The sequence below is a fragment of the Atractosteus spatula genome, unplaced genomic scaffold (genome assembly GCF_055471065.1).
Source record: "Atractosteus spatula isolate fAtrSpa1 unplaced genomic scaffold, fAtrSpa1.hap1 Scaffold_62, whole genome shotgun sequence".
Taxonomy (NCBI): domain Eukaryota; kingdom Metazoa; phylum Chordata; class Actinopteri; order Semionotiformes; family Lepisosteidae; genus Atractosteus; species Atractosteus spatula.
This window is the reverse complement of record NW_028296893.1, coordinates 86,609-102,489: the sequence shown is the minus strand read 5'-3', so window position 1 is coordinate 102,489 and position 15,881 is coordinate 86,609. Positions and strand designations below refer to the sequence as shown.

Here is a 15,881-nt window from a genome sequence, read left to right as displayed (position 1 = left end):
GTGGTCATGAGACACCCATGGGGTGCTGTTCTGTTATTGCTAATTGTTTCCTGCCCGTCGCAGGCAGGAGTCCATGCGAGGAAGATGCTCTGGACAGAGCTCAGAGGGCGCAGCTGGGTGGCTTTCCTTCTGAGTGACGTTCCTGCAACACTCTCCAGCTCCTCTTGGTGCGCTCATGCCGCAATACAGGAAGGCTGGAGCAGGTGGCTGTGGGCTCTGTGCCCTGCCGAAATAGCTCAGTTGGGAGAGCGTTAGACTGAAGATCTAAAGGTCCCTGGTTCGATCCCGGGTTTCGGCATTTTGTTTCATCGCGCCCTTTGTTCCTCTTTCCAGCGCCCCCTGCCTAAAGTGACGCTTCCCATTCTCAGCCCGAAACGCAAGCGAGACACCAGCAGCGGTCCCTGCAGGTTTCCGTAGTGTAGCGGCTATCACGTTCGCCTAACACGCGAAAGGTCCCCGGTCCGAGACCGGGCGGAAACAGCCTCTTGTTGCACGCTCCTGTACTTCACAGAGGTCTTGAGCGACCGGTCATTTGTTCCCAATGTATTTCCGGTGCCTTCATGCACTCTTGTACCAAACGCACGTTCCTTCTGTACGCGGAGCCGATCATTTGCAATTGGGCTGTGCCGACAGACCAGGACGAGCTCTGTCGGCTCAAAAGCAGCGCAGGACCTGCAAGAACAACAGAAAGATTAGCATCCAGTGAGCCCAAGATCTCATCAAGAATCGGCTCCAGCAACAGGGCTGGGCGCATTGTTCCATTCTCCGACCACTCTCGGTGTAAACAAGTCCCTCCTGGTCTCTGCTTGAAATGCACTTTCCTGCGTTTGCTTTGGTGAAACTGGCTTCCCCTGCATGGGCGAATGTGAAGAAGATCCTTAGTAAGTCGTTGAAGAAAACCGAGAAGAGGTCGGAGTGGCCTCTGTCGTTCATCAACGATCCAGTCAGGCAGTACTCCTCTGTAAAGCGCCGTTCGTTCACATCGATTGGCTTTTTTTTGCCTTCATTCGCGCAAGTAGTAAAAGCAGACGCCCCTATTCTGCCGTGACCCGGATTCGAACCGGGGTTGTTGCGGCCACAACGCAAAGTACTGACCACTATACGATCACGGCGAGTTACCGATACACACATGGTAGGGTGGAAAAGGCTGTGCTCTCTTCGTGTGACCTAATTCGGAAAAGTCCTGACGTTGCATTTCAACTGAGCCCCAGTATACATCGACCCTTCGACACTCTGAGTGACAACTCTCTTGCGTGTTTTCTCATATTTATGTAGTTTGCTTGCATGATGCCCGGAACAGCGGGGTTGTGTGCTCCCATATGGTCTAGTGGTTAGGATTCCTGGTTTTCACCCAGGCGGCCCGGGTTTGACTCCCGGTATGTGAACGTGTCAGTTTTGCCTCCTGCTTTCCAAAAGATCAGCACCGTGTACGAAGGAGCCGCATTAAAACCACTCGAACGTGCAAAACGCGCGAGAAGAGGGGGCGCTTGTTTCCAACCGAAGACTTCTCGCGTGTGAGACGAGCTGATCATCGCTGCAGGAGGTGGGAGGGTTACTCTGGTAGACAGGGCTGACCTTCGGCAATAGGATTTATACTCTCCAAGATGATATTTGCACTTTCTGGAGAGGCGATTTTCTCCACTTCAGTAGCCCGATTTCGTCGATTGCGTGGAGAGGGCTGTAGAATGTGGCGCCGCTTTTCCTGCTCCGTCCATGACAGGCGTGCTGGTCTCTGGAGAGAGAGCACGGTCCATCAGCGCACTCCAATAAAGGCACTGGAAGCAGCTGAATCGCATTGGCGAAGCTCAGCACTGGGCCGCTGGGAAGGGTTTGCTACCGTTTCCGTAGTGTAGTGGTTATCACGTTTGCCTCCCACGCGAAAAGTCCCTGGTTCGAAACTGGGCGGAAACAGACCGGCTTCCTTTGTCGCCACGCACAAAAGGGGATTGGGGATTCGCCTAGCGCTGTGATCGCACAGACCCACTCACCTCTTAGTGTGGCGGGATCTGCACAGTGCATGTCGCAGCGCATCCTGCTTTCACTCCAATGCGCGTCCTGATGTACCCCAGTCTCCCGCGTGACAGGTGGGGATAATCACCACTATACTAACGAGGAAGACATCGCTCTCTCCGACCCCCGGCATCGTGTCCCGACCCACCGTGCTGGAAGCCGACGCGTGCTGTGATTTCTTTACGGAGCAGAAATGACAACCGAGGAGCCGAGAGATCATTTCAGCATTTCGCGTCTGAACAGAAAACACAAACGACCAACTCGGAATGACTTGCCTTTGACGCTTATCAAAGCGTTCTTTGTGCATCGAACAGACCCACTCACCTCTTAGTGTGGCGGGATCTGCACAGTGCATGTCGCAGCGCTTCCTGCTTTCACTTCAATGTGCTTTCTGATGTCGAGTCGTGTGCCGTGCGGAGGCTCTGAAAGCGAGAGCAATGAAAAGGTGCACGACGCTGTGAAAGAAAACAGAGAAGTGAAAGGCAGTCCTTTCTCTAAGGAGGTAAAAGAAGAGCTTTCTACTCCCCGTCGGGGAATCGAACCCCGGTCTCCCGCGTGACAGGCGGGGATACTTGCCACTATACTAACGAGGAAGACGTCACATCCTTCGATCCCCGGCATCGTGTCCCGACCCAGCGTGCTGGAAGGCGACGCGTGCTGTGATTCCTTTACGGAGCAGAAATGACAACCGAGGAGCCGAGAGATCATTTCAGCATTTCGCGTCTGAACGGAAAACACAAACGACCAACTCGGAATGACTTGCTTTTGACGCTTTTCAAAGCGTTCTTTGTGCACGACGACTGCGCCGCCTAGCAGATACAAATGGGTTGTACAACTCTGAACTAGCAAATGGAAGAGGGCTAAGCCCCCTCTCTTTTAGCCCAGGTTCGATCTGTCTCCCAGAATCACCAGGGCGCACGCACACACACACACCCGTGCCGTTGAAGTGCTCTGCTTCATTTCTAAGGGCAACTCAACATTCACTCCTACCCCGAGAATAGAAAAGACAGCGTCCGCAGCAACAACAGCTCAGGTCTCTGCACAGGAACTAAGCTGCCCCCATCTCCTCTGCTCTGCGGCTCCTGCGGAGTGGAGTCCTGCCTGGAGCCATGTTTGCAGGCGGCGGCTCCCCGCGCTCTGTCTGTGCGTCGTGTCCAAGAGCTCCTGGGAGGAAGAGAGAGCCCTCCCACTCGGGGGCTTTTCCACGGTCTGTGTGAGGAGGGGCGGGTGTGTCCAGTAGCTTATCGAGCGGAAGCCTGGGGCGGCGGAGAGCTGTGATCGTGCAGACCTTGAGGTGTCACCTCTTTGTCTGCTTTCCCGCCCCCCCTCCGCCCAAGCTCTGCTCCAGAGTAGCCCGGCAACCCCTCACACCTGCACGTGTCACAACCTAAGGTGTGGTCATGAGACACCCATGGGGTGCTGTTCTGTTCTTGCTAATTGTTTCCTGCCCGTCGCAGGCAGGAGTCCATGCGAGGAAGATGCTCTGGACAGAGCTCAGAGGGCGCAGCTGGGTGGCTTTCCTTCTGAGTGACGTTCCTGCAACACTCTCCAGCTCCTCTTGGTGCGCTCATGCCGCAATACAGGAAGGCTGGAGCAGGTGGCTGTGGGCTCTGTGCACTGCCGAAATAGCTCAGTTGGGAGAGCGTTAGACTGAAGATCTAAAGGTCCCTGGTTCGATCTCGGGTTTCGGCATTTTGTTTCATCGCGCCCTTTGTTCCTCTCTCCAGCGCCCCCTGCCTAAAGTGACGCTTCCCTTTCTCAGCCCGAAACGCAAGCGAGACACCAGCAGCGGTCCCTGCAGGTTTCCGTAGTGTAGCGGCTATCACGTTCGCCTAACACGCGAAAGGTCCCCGGTTCGAGACCGGGCGGAAACAGCCTCTTGTTGCACGCTCCTGTACTTCACAGAGGTCTTGAGCGACCGGTCATTTGTTCCCAATGTATTTCCGGTGCCTTCATGCACTCTTGTACCAAACGCACGTTCCTTCTGTACGCGGAGCCGATCATTTGCAATTGGGCTGTGCCGACAGACCAGGACGAGCTCTGTCGGCTCAAAAGCAGCGCAGGACCTGCAAGAACAACAGAAAGATTAGCATCCAGTGAGCCCAAGATCTCATCAAGAATCGGCTCCAGCAACAGGGCTGGGCGCATTGTTCCATTCTCCGACCACTCTCGGTGTAAACAAGTCCCTCCTGGTCTCTGCTTGAAATGCACTTTCCTGCGTTTGCTTTGGTGTAACTGGCTTCCCCTGCATGGGCGAATGTGAAGAAGATCCTTAGTAAGTCGTTGAAGAAAACCGAGAAGAGGTCGGAGTGGCCTCTGTCGTTCATCAACGATCCAGTCAGGCAGTACTCCTCTGTAAAGCGCCGTTCGTTCACATCCATTGGCTTTTTTTTGCCTTCATTCGCGCAAGTAGTAAAAGCAGACGCCCCTATTCTGCCGTGACCCGGATTCGAACCGGGGTTGCTGCGGCCACAACGCAAAGTACTGACCACTATACGATCACGGCGAGTTACCGATACACACATGGTAGGGCGGAAAAGGCTGTGCTCTCTTCGTGTGACCTAATTCGGAAAAGTCCTGACGTTGCGTTTCAACTGAGCCCCAGTATACATCGACCCTTCGACACTCTGAGTGACAACTCTCTTGCGTGTTTTCTCATATTTATGTAGTTTGCTTGCATGATGCCCGGAACAGCGGGGGTGTGTGCTCCCATATGGTCTAGCGGTTAGGATTCCTGGTTTTCACCCAGGCGGCCCGGGTTTGACTCCCGGCATGGGAACGTGTCAGTTTTGCCTCCTGCTTTCCAAAAGATCAGCACCGTGTACGAAGGAGCCGCATTAAAACCACTCGAACGTGCAAAACGCGCGAGAAGAGGGGGCGCTTGTTTCCAACCGAAGACTTCTCGCGTGTGAGACGAGCTGATCATCGCTGCAGGAGGTGGGAGGGTTACTCTGGTAGACAGGGCTGACCTTCGGCAATAGGATTTATACTCTCCAAGATGATATTTGCACTTTCTGGAGAGGCGATTTTCTCCACTTCAGTAGCCCGATTTCGTCGATTGCGTGGAGAGGGCTGTAGAATGTGGCGCCGCTTTTCCTGCTCCGTCCATGACAGGCGTGCTGGTCTCTGGAGAGAGAGCACGGTCCATCAGCGCACTCCAATAAAGGCACTGGAAGCAGCTGAATCGCATTGGCGAAGCTCAGCACTGGGCCGCTGGGAAGGGTTTGCTACCGTTTCCGTAGTGTAGTGGTTATCACGTTTGCCTCCCACGCGAAAAGTCCCTGGTTCGAAACTGGACGGAAACAGACCGGCTTCTTTTGTCCCCACGCACAAAAGGGGATTGGGGATTCGCCTAGCGCTGTGATCGCACAGACCCACTCACCTCTTAGTGTGGCGGGATCTGCACAGTGCATGTCGCAGCGCATCCTGCTTTCACTCCAATGCGCGTCCTGATGTACCCCAGTCTCCCGCGTGACAGGTGGGGATAATCACCACTATACTAACGAGGAAGACATCGCTCTCTCCGACCCCCGGCATCGTGTCCCGACCCACCGTGCTGGAAGCCGACGCGTGCTGTGATTTCTTTACGGAGCAGAAATGACAACCGAGGAGCCGAGAGATCATTTCAGCATTTCGCGTCTGAACAGAAAACACAAACGACCAACTCGGAATGACTTGCCTTTGACGCTTATCAAAGCATTCTTTGTGCATCGAACAGACCCACTCACCTCTTAGTGTGGCGGGATCTGCACAGTGCATGTCGCAGCGCTTTCTGCTTTCACTTCAATGTGTTTTCTGATGTCGAGTCGTGTGCCGTGCGGAGGCTCTGAAAGCGAGAGCAATGAAAAGGTGCACGACGCTGTGAAAGAAAACAGAGAAGTGAAAGGCAGTCCTTTCTCTAAGGAGGTAAAAGAAAAGCTTTCTACTCCCCATCGGGGAATCGAACCCCGGTCTCCCGCGTGACAGGCGGGGATACTTGCCACTATACTAACGAGGAAGACATCACACCCTTCGATCCCCGGCATCGTGTCCCGACCCAGCGTGCTGGAAGGCGACGCGTGCTGTGATTCCTTTACGGAGCAGAAATGACAACCGAGGAGCCGAGAGATCATTTCAGCATTTCGCGTCTGAACGGAAAACACAAACGACCAACTCGGAATGACTTGCTTTTGACGCTTTTCAAAGCGTTCTTTGTGCACGACGACTGCGCCGCCTAGCAGATACAAATGGGTTGTACAACTCTGAACTAGCAAATGGAAGAGGGCTAAGCCCCCTCTCTTTTAGCCCAGGTTCGATCTGTCTCCCAGAATCACCAGGGCGCACGCACACACACACACCCGTGCCGTTGAAGTGCTCTGCTTCATTTCTAAGGGCAACTCAACATTCACTCCTACCCCGAGAACAGAAAAGACAGCGTCCGCAGCAACAACAGCTCAGGTCTCTGCACAGGAACTAAGCTGCCCCCATCTCCTCTGCTCTGCGGCTCCTGCGGAGTGGAGTCCTGCCTGGAGCCATGTTTGCAGGCGGCGGCTCCCTGCGCTCTGTCTGTGCGTCGTGTCCAAGAGCTCCTGGGAGGAAGAGAGAGCCCTCCCACTCGGGGGCTTTTCCACGGTCTGTGTGAGGAGGGGCGGGTGTGTCCAGTAGCTTATCGAGCGGAAGCCTGGGGCGGCGGAGAGCTGTGATCGTGCAGACCTTGAGGTGTCACCTCTTTGTCTGCTTTCCCGCCCCCCCTCCGCCGAAGCTCTGCTCCAGAGTAGCCCGGCAACCCCTCACACCTGCACGTGTCACAACCTAAGGTGTGGTCATGAGACACCCATGGGGTGCTGTTCTGTTATTGCTAATTGTTTCCTGCCCGTCGCAGGCAGGAGTCCATGCGAGGAAGATGCTCTGGACAGAGCTCAGAGGGCGCAGCTGGGTGGCTTTCCTTCTGAGTGACGTTCCTGCAACACTCTCCAGCTCCTCTTGGTGCGCTCATGCCGCAATACAGGAAGGCTGGAGCAGGTGGCTGTGGGCTCTGTGCCCTGCCGAAATAGCTCAGTTGGGAGAGCGTTAGACTGAAGATCTAAAGGTCCCTGGTTCGATCCCGGGTTTCGGCATTTTGTTTCATCGCGCCCTTTGTTCCTCTTTCCAGCGCCCCCTGCCTAAAGTGACGCTTCCCATTCTCAGCCCGAAACGCAAGCGAGACACCAGCAGCGGTCCCTGCAGGTTTCCGTAGTGTAGCGGCTATCACGTTCGCCTAACACGCGAAAGGTCCCCGGTCCGAGACCGGGCGGAAACAGCCTCTTGTTGCACGCTCCTGTACTTCACAGAGGTCTTGAGCGACCGGTCATTTGTTCCCAATGTATTTCCGGTGCCTTCATGCACTCTTGTACCAAACGCACGTTCCTTCTGTACGCGGAGCCGATCATTTGCAATTGGGCTGTGCCGACAGACCAGGACGAGCTCTGTCGGCTCAAAAGCAGCGCAGGACCTGCAAGAACAACAGAAAGATTAGCATCCAGTGAGCCCAAGATCTCATCAAGAATCGGCTCCAGCAACAGGGCTGGGCGCATTGTTCCATTCTCCGACCACTCTCGGTGTAAACAAGTCCCTCCTGGTCTCTGCTTGAAATGCACTTTCCTGCGTTTGCTTTGGTGAAACTGGCTTCCCCTGCATGGGCGAATGTGAAGAAGATCCTTAGTAAGTCGTTGAAGAAAACCGAGAAGAGGTCGGAGTGGCCTCTGTCGTTCATCAACGATCCAGTCAGGCAGTACTCCTCTGTAAAGCGCCGTTCGTTCACATCGATTGGCTTTTTTTTGCCTTCATTCGCGCAAGTAGTAAAAGCAGACGCCCCTATTCTGCCGTGACCCGGATTCGAACCGGGGTTGTTGCGGCCACAACGCAAAGTACTGACCACTATACGATCACGGCGAGTTACCGATACACACATGGTAGGGTGGAAAAGGCTGTGCTCTCTTCGTGTGACCTAATTCGGAAAAGTCCTGACGTTGCATTTCAACTGAGCCCCAGTATACATCGACCCTTCGACACTCTGAGTGACAACTCTCTTGCGTGTTTTCTCATATTTATGTAGTTTGCTTGCATGATGCCCGGAACAGCGGGGTTGTGTGCTCCCATATGGTCTAGTGGTTAGGATTCCTGGTTTTCACCCAGGCGGCCCGGGTTTGACTCCCGGTATGTGAACGTGTCAGTTTTGCCTCCTGCTTTCCAAAAGATCAGCACCGTGTACGAAGGAGCCGCATTAAAACCACTCGAACGTGCAAAACGCGCGAGAAGAGGGGGCGCTTGTTTCCAACCGAAGACTTCTCGCGTGTGAGACGAGCTGATCATCGCTGCAGGAGGTGGGAGGGTTACTCTGGTAGACAGGGCTGACCTTCGGCAATAGGATTTATACTCTCCAAGATGATATTTGCACTTTCTGGAGAGGCGATTTTCTCCACTTCAGTAGCCCGATTTCGTCGATTGCGTGGAGAGGGCTGTAGAATGTGGCGCCGCTTTTCCTGCTCCGTCCATGACAGGCGTGCTGGTCTCTGGAGAGAGAGCACGGTCCATCAGCGCACTCCAATAAAGGCACTGGAAGCAGCTGAATCGCATTGGCGAAGCTCAGCACTGGGCCGCTGGGAAGGGTTTGCTACCGTTTCCGTAGTGTAGTGGTTATCACGTTTGCCTCACACGCGAAAAGTCCCTGGTTCGAAACTGGGCGGAAACAGACCGGCTTCTTTTGTCGCCACGCACAAAAGGGGATTGGGGATTCGCCTAGCGCTGTGATCGCACAGACCCACTCACCTCTTAGTGTGGCGGGATCTGCACAGTGCATGTCGCAGCGCATCCTGCTTTCACTCCAATGCGCGTCCTGATGTACCCCAGTCTCCCGCGTGACAGGTGGGGATAATCACCACTATACTAACGAGGAAGACATCGCTCTCTCCGACCCCCGGCATCGTGTCCCGACCCACCGTGCTGGAAGCCGACGCGTGCTGTGATTTCTTTACGGAGCAGAAATGACAACCGAGGAGCCGAGAGATCATTTCAGCATTTCGCGTCTGAACAGAAAACACAAACGACCAACTCGGAATGACTTGCCTTTGACGCTTATCAAAGCGTTCTTTGTGCATCGAACAGACCCACTCACCTCTTAGTGTGGCGGGATCTGCACAGTGCATGTCGCAGCGCTTCCTGCTTTCACTTCAATGTGCTTTCTGATGTCGAGTCGTGTGCCGTGCGGAGGCTCTGAAAGCGAGAGCAATGAAAAGGTGCACGACGCTGTGAAAGAAAACAGAGAAGTGAAAGGCAGTCCTTTCTCTAAGGAGGTAAAAGAAGAGCTTTCTACTCCCCGTCGGGGAATCGAACCCCGGTCTCCCGCGTGACAGGCGGGGATACTTGCCACTATACTAACGAGGAAGACGTCACATCCTTCGATCCCCGGCATCGTGTCCCGACCCAGCGTGCTGGAAGGCGACGCGTGCTGTGATTCCTTTACGGAGCAGAAATGACAACCGAGGAGCCGAGAGATCATTTCAGCATTTCGCGTCTGAACGGAAAACACAAACGACCAACTCGGAATGACTTGCTTTTGACGCTTTTCAAAGCGTTCTTTGTGCACGACGACTGCGCCGCCTAGCAGATACAAATGGGTTGTACAACTCTGAACTAGCAAATGGAAGAGGGCTAAGCCCCCTCTCTTTTAGCCCAGGTTCGATCTGTCTCCCAGAATCACCAGGGCGCACGCACACACACACACCCGTGCCGTTGAAGTGCTCTGCTTCATTTCTAAGGGCAACTCAACATTCACTCCTACCCCGAGAACAGAAAAGACAGCGTCCGCAGCAACAACAGCTCAGGTCTCTGCACAGGAACTAAGCTGCCCCCATCTCCTCTGCTCTGCGGCTCCTGCGGAGTGGAGTCCTGCCTGGAGCCATGTTTGCAGGCGGCGGCTCCCCGCGCTCTGTCTGTGCGTCGTGTCCAAGAGCTCCTGGGAGGAAGAGAGAGCCCTCCCACTCGGGGGCTTTTCCACGGTCTGTGTGAGGAGGGGCGGGTGTGTCCAGTAGCTTATCGAGCGGAAGCCTGGGGCGGCGGAGAGCTGTGATCGTGCAGACCTTGAGGTGTCACCTCTTTGTCTGCTTTCCCGCCCCCCCTCCGCCCAAGCTCTGCTCCAGAGTAGCCCGGCAACCCCTCACACCTGCACGTGTCACAACCTAAGGTGTGGTCATGAGACACCCATGGGGTGCTGTTCTGTTCTTGCTAATTGTTTCCTGCCCGTCGCAGGCAGGAGTCCATGCGAGGAAGATGCTCTGGACAGAGCTCAGAGGGCGCAGCTGGGTGGCTTTCCTTCTGAGTGACGTTCCTGCAACACTCTCCAGCTCCTCTTGGTGCGCTCATGCCGCAATACAGGAAGGCTGGAGCAGGTGGCTGTTGGCTCTGTGCACTGCCGAAATAGCTCAGTTGGGAGAGCGTTAGACTGAAGATCTAAAGGTCCCTGGTTCGATCCCGGGTTTCGGCATTTTGTTTCATCGCGCCCTTTGTTCCTCTCTCCAGCGCCCCCTGCCTAAAGTGACGCTTCCCTTTCTCAGCCCGAAACGCAAGCGAGACACCAGCAGCGGTCCCTGCAGGTTTCCGTAGTGTAGCGGCTATCACGTTCGCCTAACACGCGAAAGGTCCCCGGTTCGAGACCGGGCGGAAACAGCCTCTTGTTGCACGCTCCTGTACTTCACAGAGGTCTTGAGCGACCGGTCATTTGTTCCCAATGTATTTCCGGTGCCTTCATGCACTCTTGTACCAAACGCACGTTCCTTCTGTACGCAGAGCTGATCATTTGCAATTGGGCTGTGCCGACAGACCAGGACGAGCTCTGTCGGCTCAAAAGCAGCGCAGGACCTGCAAGAACAACAGAAAGATTAGCATCCAGTGAGCCCAAGATCTCATCAAGAATCGGCTCCAGCAACAGGGCTGGGCGCATTGTTCCATTCTCCGACCACTCTCGGTGTAAACAAGTCCCTCCTGGTCTCTGCTTGAAATGCACTTTCCTGCGTTTGCTTTGGTGTAACTGGCTTCCCCTGCATGGGCGAATGTGAAGAAGATCCTTAGTAAGTCGTTGAAGAAAACCGAGAAGAGGTCGGAGTGGCCTCTGTCGTTCATCAACGATCCAGTCAGGCAGTACTCCTCTGTAAAGCGCCGTTCGTTCACATCCATTGGCTTTTTTTTGCCTTCATTCGCGCAAGTAGTAAAAGCAGACGCCCCTATTCTGCCGTGACCCGGATTCGAACCGGGGTTGTTGCGGCCACAACGCAAAGTACTGACCACTATACGATCACGGCGAGTTACCGATACACACATGGTAGGGCGGAAAAGGCTGTGCTCTCTTCGTGTGACCTAATTCGGAAAAGTCCTGACGTTGCGTTTCAACTGAGCCCCAGTATACATCGACCCTTCGACACTCTGAGTGACAACTCTCTTGCGTGTTTTCTCATATTTATGTAGTTTGCTTGCATGATGCCCGGAACAGCGGGGGTGTGTGCTCCCATATGGTCTAGCGGTTAGGATTCCTGGTTTTCACCCAGGCGGCCCGGGTTTGACTCCCGGCATGGGAACGTGTCAGTTTTGCCTCCTGCTTTCCAAAAGATCAGCACCGTGTACGAAGGAGCCGCATTAAAACCACTCGAACGTGCAAAACGCGCGAGAAGAGGGGGCGCTTGTTTCCAACCGAAGACTTCTCGCGTGTGAGACGAGCTGATCATCGCTGCAGGAGGTGGGAGGGTTACTCTGGTAGACAGGGCTGACCTTCGGCAATAGGATTTATACTCTCCAAGATGATATTTGCACTTTCTGGAGAGGCGATTTTCTCCACTTCAGTAGCCCGATTTCGTCGATTGCGTGGAGAGGGCTGTAGAATGTGGCGCCGCTTTTCCTGCTCCGTCCATGACAGGCGTGCTGGTCTCTGGAGAGAGAGCACGGTCCATCAGCGCACTCCAATAAAGGCACTGGAAGCAGCTGAATCGCATTGGCGAAGCTCAGCACTGGGCCGCTGGGAAGGGTTTGCTACCGTTTCCGTAGTGTAGTGGTTATCACGTTTGCCTCCCACGCGAAAAGTCCCTGGTTCGAAACTGGACGGAAACAGACCGGCTTCTTTTGTCCCCACGCACAAAAGGGGATTGGGGATTCGCCTAGCGCTGTGATCGCACAGACCCACTCACCTCTTAGTGTGGCGGGATCTGCACAGTGCATGTCGCAGCGCATCCTGCTTTCACTCCAATGCGCGTCCTGATGTACCCCAGTCTCCCGCGTGACAGGTGGGGATAATCACCACTATACTAACGAGGAAGACATCGCTCTCTCCGACCCCCGGCATCGTGTCCCGACCCACCGTGCTGGAAGCCGACGCGTGCTGTGATTTCTTTACGGAGCAGAAATGACAACCGAGGAGCCGAGAGATCATTTCAGCATTTCGCGTCTGAACAGAAAACACAAACGACCAACTCGGAATGACTTGCCTTTGACGCTTATCAAAGCATTCTTTGTGCATCGAACAGACCCACTCACCTCTTAGTGTGGCGGGATCTGCACAGTGCATGTCGCAGCGCTTTCTGCTTTCACTTCAATGTGTTTTCTGATGTCGAGTCGTGTGCCGTGCGGAGGCTCTGAAAGCGAGAGCAATGAAAAGGTGCACGACGCTGTGAAAGAAAACAGAGAAGTGAAAGGCAGTCCTTTCTCTAAGGAGGTAAAAGAAAAGCTTTCTACTCCCCATCGGGGAATCGAACCCCGGTCTCCCGCGTGACAGGCGGGGATACTTGCCACTATACTAACGAGGAAGACATCACACCCTTCGATCCCCGGCATCGTGTCCCGACCCAGCGTGCTGGAAGGCGACGCGTGCTGTGATTCCTTTACGGAGCAGAAATGACAACCGAGGAGCCGAGAGATCATTTCAGCATTTCGCGTCTGAACGGAAAACACAAACGACCAACTCGGAATGACTTGCTTTTGACGCTTTTCAAAGCGTTCTTTGTGCACGACGACTGCGCCGCCTAGCAGATACAAATGGGTTGTACAACTCTGAACTAGCAAATGGAAGAGGGCTAAGCCCCCTCTCTTTTAGCCCAGGTTCGATCTGTCTCCCAGAATCACCAGGGCGCACGCACACACACACACCCGTGCCGTTGAAGTGCTCTGCTTCATTTCTAAGGGCAACTCAACATTCACTCCTACCCCGAGAACAGAAAAGACAGCGTCCGCAGCAACAACAGCTCAGGTCTCTGCACAGGAACTAAGCTGCCCCCATCTCCTCTGCTCTGCGGCTCCTGCGGAGTGGAGTCCTGCCTGGAGCCATGTTTGCAGGCGGCGGCTCCCTGCGCTCTGTCTGTGCGTCGTGTCCAAGAGCTCCTGGGAGGAAGAGAGAGCCCTCCCACTCGGGGGCTTTTCCACGGTCTGTGTGAGGAGGGGCGGGTGTGTCCAGTAGCTTATCGAGCGGAAGCCTGGGGCGGCGGAGAGCTGTGATCGTGCAGACCTTGAGGTGTCACCTCTTTGTCTGCTTTCCCGCCCCCCCTCCGCCGAAGCTCTGCTCCAGAGTAGCCCGGCAACCCCTCACACCTGCACGTGTCACAACCTAAGGTGTGGTCATGAGACACCCATGGGGTGCTGTTCTGTTATTGCTAATTGTTTCCTGCCCGTCGCAGGCAGGAGTCCATGCGAGGAAGATGCTCTGGACAGAGCTCAGAGGGCGCAGCTGGGTGGCTTTCCTTCTGAGTGACGTTCCTGCAACACTCTCCAGCTCCTCTTGGTGCGCTCATGCCGCAATACAGGAAGGCTGGAGCAGGTGGCTGTGGGCTCTGTGCCCTGCCGAAATAGCTCAGTTGGGAGAGCGTTAGACTGAAGATCTAAAGGTCCCTGGTTCGATCCCGGGTTTCGGCATTTTGTTTCATCGCGCCCTTTGTTCCTCTTTCCAGCGCCCCCTGCCTAAAGTGACGCTTCCCATTCTCAGCCCGAAACGCAAGCGAGACACCAGCAGCGGTCCCTGCAGGTTTCCGTAGTGTAGCGGCTATCACGTTCGCCTAACACGCGAAAGGTCCCCGGTCCGAGACCGGGCGGAAACAGCCTCTTGTTGCACGCTCCTGTACTTCACAGAGGTCTTGAGCGACCGGTCATTTGTTCCCAATGTATTTCCGGTGCCTTCATGCACTCTTGTACCAAACGCACGTTCCTTCTGTACGCGGAGCCGATCATTTGCAATTGGGCTGTGCCGACAGACCAGGACGAGCTCTGTCGGCTCAAAAGCAGCGCAGGACCTGCAAGAACAACAGAAAGATTAGCATCCAGTGAGCCCAAGATCTCATCAAGAATCGGCTCCAGCAACAGGGCTGGGCGCATTGTTCCATTCTCCGACCACTCTCGGTGTAAACAAGTCCCTCCTGGTCTCTGCTTGAAATGCACTTTCCTGCGTTTGCTTTGGTGAAACTGGCTTCCCCTGCATGGGCGAATGTGAAGAAGATCCTTAGTAAGTCGTTGAAGAAAACCGAGAAGAGGTCGGAGTGGCCTCTGTCGTTCATCAACGATCCAGTCAGGCAGTACTCCTCTGTAAAGCGCCGTTCGTTCACATCGATTGGCTTTTTTTTGCCTTCATTCGCGCAAGTAGTAAAAGCAGACGCCCCTATTCTGCCGTGACCCGGATTCGAACCGGGGTTGTTGCGGCCACAACGCAAAGTACTGACCACTATACGATCACGGCGAGTTACCGATACACACATGGTAGGGTGGAAAAGGCTGTGCTCTCTTCGTGTGACCTAATTCGGAAAAGTCCTGACGTTGCATTTCAACTGAGCCCCAGTATACATCGACCCTTCGACACTCTGAGTGACAACTCTCTTGCGTGTTTTCTCATATTTATGTAGTTTGCTTGCATGATGCCCGGAACAGCGGGGTTGTGTGCTCCCATATGGTCTAGTGGTTAGGATTCCTGGTTTTCACCCAGGCGGCCCGGGTTTGACTCCCGGTATGTGAACGTGTCAGTTTTGCCTCCTGCTTTCCAAAAGATCAGCACCGTGTACGAAGGAGCCGCATTAAAACCACTCGAACGTGCAAAACGCGCGAGAAGAGGGGGCGCTTGTTTCCAACCGAAGACTTCTCGCGTGTGAGACGAGCTGATCATCGCTGCAGGAGGTGGGAGGGTTACTCTGGTAGACAGGGCTGACCTTCGGCAATAGGATTTATACTCTCCAAGATGATATTTGCACTTTCTGGAGAGGCGATTTTCTCCACTTCAGTAGCCCGATTTCGTCGATTGCGTGGAGAGGGCTGTAGAATGTGGCGCCGCTTTTCCTGCTCCGTCCATGACAGGCGTGCTGGTCTCTGGAGAGAGAGCACGGTCCATCAGCGCACTCCAATAAAGGCACTGGAAGCAGCTGAATCGCATTGGCGAAGCTCAGCACTGGGCCGCTGGGAAGGGTTTGCTACCGTTTCCGTAGTGTAGTGGTTATCACGTTTGCCTCACACGCGAAAAGTCCCTGGTTCGAAACTGGGCGGAAACAGACCGGCTTCTTTTGTCGCCACGCACAAAAGGGGATTGGGGATTCGCCTAGCGCTGTGATCGCACAGACCCACTCACCTCTTAGTGTGGCGGGATCTGCACAGTGCATGTCGCAGCGCATCCTGCTTTCACTCCAATGCGCGTCCTGATGTACCCCAGTCTCCCGCGTGACAGGTGGGGATAATCACCACTATACTAACGAGGAAGACATCGCTCTCTCCGACCCCCGGCATCGTGTCCCGACCCACCGTGCTGGAAGCCGACGCGTGCTGTGATTTCTTTACGGAGCAGAAATGACAACCGAGGAGCCGAGAGATCATTTCAGCATTTCGCGTCTGAACAGAAAACACAAACG

At 54.7% G+C, this 15,881-nt stretch overlaps 13 non-coding genes across 13 annotated transcripts; 7 read left to right on the top strand and 6 right to left on the bottom strand.

Annotated features, from left to right (window-relative positions):
• The first annotated feature begins 225 nt into the window (after window positions 1–225).
• On the top strand, window positions 226–298 carry trnaf-gaa (transfer RNA phenylalanine (anticodon GAA)). Its single transcript has one exon. It is a non-coding gene; the product is annotated as a tRNA-Phe (tRNA).
• Window positions 299–1,040: 742 nt separating this feature from the next.
• trnah-gug (transfer RNA histidin (anticodon GUG)) lies at window positions 1,041–1,112 on the bottom strand. The gene has a single exon. It is a non-coding gene; the product is annotated as a tRNA-His (tRNA).
• A 726-nt stretch (window positions 1,113–1,838) lies between these two features.
• Window positions 1,839–1,911, top strand: trnag-ccc (transfer RNA glycine (anticodon CCC)). The gene has a single exon. It is a non-coding gene; the product is annotated as a tRNA-Gly (tRNA).
• Window positions 1,912–2,531: 620 nt separating this feature from the next.
• On the bottom strand, window positions 2,532–2,603 carry trnad-guc (transfer RNA aspartic acid (anticodon GUC)). Its single transcript has one exon. It is a non-coding gene; the product is annotated as a tRNA-Asp (tRNA).
• A 1,208-nt stretch (window positions 2,604–3,811) lies between these two features.
• trnav-aac (transfer RNA valine (anticodon AAC)) lies at window positions 3,812–3,884 on the top strand. Its single transcript has one exon. It is a non-coding gene; the product is annotated as a tRNA-Val (tRNA).
• A 3,149-nt stretch (window positions 3,885–7,033) lies between these two features.
• trnaf-gaa (transfer RNA phenylalanine (anticodon GAA)) lies at window positions 7,034–7,106 on the top strand. The gene has a single exon. It is a non-coding gene; the product is annotated as a tRNA-Phe (tRNA).
• Window positions 7,107–7,848: 742 nt separating this feature from the next.
• On the bottom strand, window positions 7,849–7,920 carry trnah-gug (transfer RNA histidin (anticodon GUG)). The gene has a single exon. It is a non-coding gene; the product is annotated as a tRNA-His (tRNA).
• Window positions 7,921–9,339: 1,419 nt separating this feature from the next.
• trnad-guc (transfer RNA aspartic acid (anticodon GUC)) lies at window positions 9,340–9,411 on the bottom strand. Its single transcript has one exon. It is a non-coding gene; the product is annotated as a tRNA-Asp (tRNA).
• Window positions 9,412–10,437: 1,026 nt separating this feature from the next.
• Window positions 10,438–10,510, top strand: trnaf-gaa (transfer RNA phenylalanine (anticodon GAA)). Its single transcript has one exon. It is a non-coding gene; the product is annotated as a tRNA-Phe (tRNA).
• Window positions 10,511–10,619: 109 nt separating this feature from the next.
• Window positions 10,620–10,692, top strand: trnav-aac (transfer RNA valine (anticodon AAC)). Its single transcript has one exon. It is a non-coding gene; the product is annotated as a tRNA-Val (tRNA).
• Window positions 10,693–11,252: 560 nt separating this feature from the next.
• trnah-gug (transfer RNA histidin (anticodon GUG)) lies at window positions 11,253–11,324 on the bottom strand. The gene has a single exon. It is a non-coding gene; the product is annotated as a tRNA-His (tRNA).
• Window positions 11,325–13,841: 2,517 nt separating this feature from the next.
• Window positions 13,842–13,914, top strand: trnaf-gaa (transfer RNA phenylalanine (anticodon GAA)). Its single transcript has one exon. It is a non-coding gene; the product is annotated as a tRNA-Phe (tRNA).
• A 742-nt stretch (window positions 13,915–14,656) lies between these two features.
• On the bottom strand, window positions 14,657–14,728 carry trnah-gug (transfer RNA histidin (anticodon GUG)). The gene has a single exon. It is a non-coding gene; the product is annotated as a tRNA-His (tRNA).
• Window positions 14,729–15,881: the final 1,153 nt, after the last annotated feature.